Source organism: Littorina saxatilis, linkage group LG14 (assembly GCF_037325665.1).
Source record: "Littorina saxatilis isolate snail1 linkage group LG14, US_GU_Lsax_2.0, whole genome shotgun sequence".
NCBI lineage: Eukaryota > Metazoa > Mollusca > Gastropoda > Littorinimorpha > Littorinidae > Littorina > Littorina saxatilis.
Genome location: NC_090258.1, coordinates 1,126,827 through 1,128,404, shown reverse-complemented (window position 1 = coordinate 1,128,404; position 1,578 = coordinate 1,126,827). Strand labels below are relative to the sequence as shown.

Sequence of the window (1,578 nt, the reverse complement as noted above, 5' to 3'; positions counted from 1 at the left end):
TCTCTCCCTCTCTCCGTCTCTCTCTCTCTCTCTCTCTCTCTCCCCCTCTCTCTCTCCGTCTCTCTCTCCGTCTCTCTCTCTCTCTCTCTCTCTCTCTCTCTCTCTCTCTCTCTGTCTCACACACACATACACATTCACTCTCTCTCTCTCTCTCCCAGTCACTCACACACAAACACACACGCACGCGCGCACACACACTAACACACACACACACACACACACACACACACACACACCAACATCACACCCCGGCCCTTACACACTCACCACCACCAAAAACAAAGAACTCAAAACACAAGCAAAATGAAACACATTGACTCACCTGAGAAGAAAACCACAGGTATGTCGTCTACGCGTCGTGCCCCTTTGCCAAATATGTCCTCCTATATATAGATGGCCGTCCCCACAAGCCAGATATTACTGACACACTTTACTCACTCGCAATCCCTGTCGTCTGCTGTTCTTCCTGTTTGTCACTTTGCTATTCTCGCAACGAATGGCTGTTTTTTGATTTTTTATTAAAGAGTGTTACACTTCGCTGCCTTTCAATAGGTAAACACGAAGGAAATCGATCAGATAGCAAAACTGCTGGCGTTACATCGTAGCTCCCACAAACAGTAGTTGCGAAATGAGTCCCGCTTTCCTCAGTGTATAGTTGATAATTATGGTGACTCTAACAAAATGTAGTCACTAAATCAGTCCCGCTTTCCTCAGTGTATAGTTGATAATTATGATGACTCTCACAAGCAGTAGTCACTAAATCAGTCCCGCTTTCCTCAGTGTATAGTTGATAATTATGATGACTCTCACAAACAGTAGTCACTAAATCAGTCCCGCTTTCCTCAGTGTATAGTTGATAATTATGATGACTCTCACAAACAGTAGTCACTAAATCAGTCCCGCTTTCCTCAGTGTATAGTTGATAATTATGATGATTCTAACAAACAGTAGTCACTAAATCAGTCCCGCTTTCTTCAGTGTAGTGTTGATCTGGTCTTAATCACACAAAAGCCGTCCGCACAGTCAACAGACGACAGCGAAAATGACTCAGCTTCGCCGAAACACTTTCATCCAGGATACAAGTTTATATATATACAAGTAGTTTGTAGTTTTAGGAATGGCATCGAAGGCTTCACGCTTTATTCCCAGGTTATTTTCTAGTCACTCTCTTTTCTCAGCTCTTTCCGTCGCCAGTTTGACTTCAGTGTTTATGTTGTCACACTTTATCGGTGTCTGACCCACACAGAAGTTGAAGATAACGAGAGTGGACCACAAGTGGCGGTCCCTGCAAATACACAGCACACTTACCGCTCTGAAGAAAGGCGACAGGGTGTATGGTTAGTCAATTTCAGACAATAACGTTAACGTTGACATGGCTGGACCAAGTGTGCGACAGGCGGGCGAGGGGGGGCCGGGGAGGGGGGCTTCCAAAATGATAAACTTGATGAGGTAAGGGTAGATTATAGTGCTGGCTAGGCGAGGGTCAGATGCTGTTAAGATTTAACATTTAAAAAGGGCATTTGTAAGGTCTCCTTGAGAAAAAATGGAACATTTGCCAGGTAAGGGGGGGGGGGGGGC

General features: G+C 45.1%; 1 protein-coding gene across 1 annotated transcript in view; it reads right to left on the bottom strand.

Annotated features, from left to right (window-relative positions):
* Nucleotides 1-1,312, bottom strand: part of LOC138946846 (phospholipid phosphatase 2-like) — a 27,134-nt gene extending 25,822 nt beyond the window's left edge. Inside the window, exon 1 of the mRNA XM_070318251.1 lies at nucleotides 323-1,312. The gene's annotated coding sequence lies outside the window, so the exon portion shown is untranslated. The remainder of the gene's footprint in view (nucleotides 1-322) is intronic.
* Nucleotides 1,313-1,578: the final 266 nt, after the last annotated feature.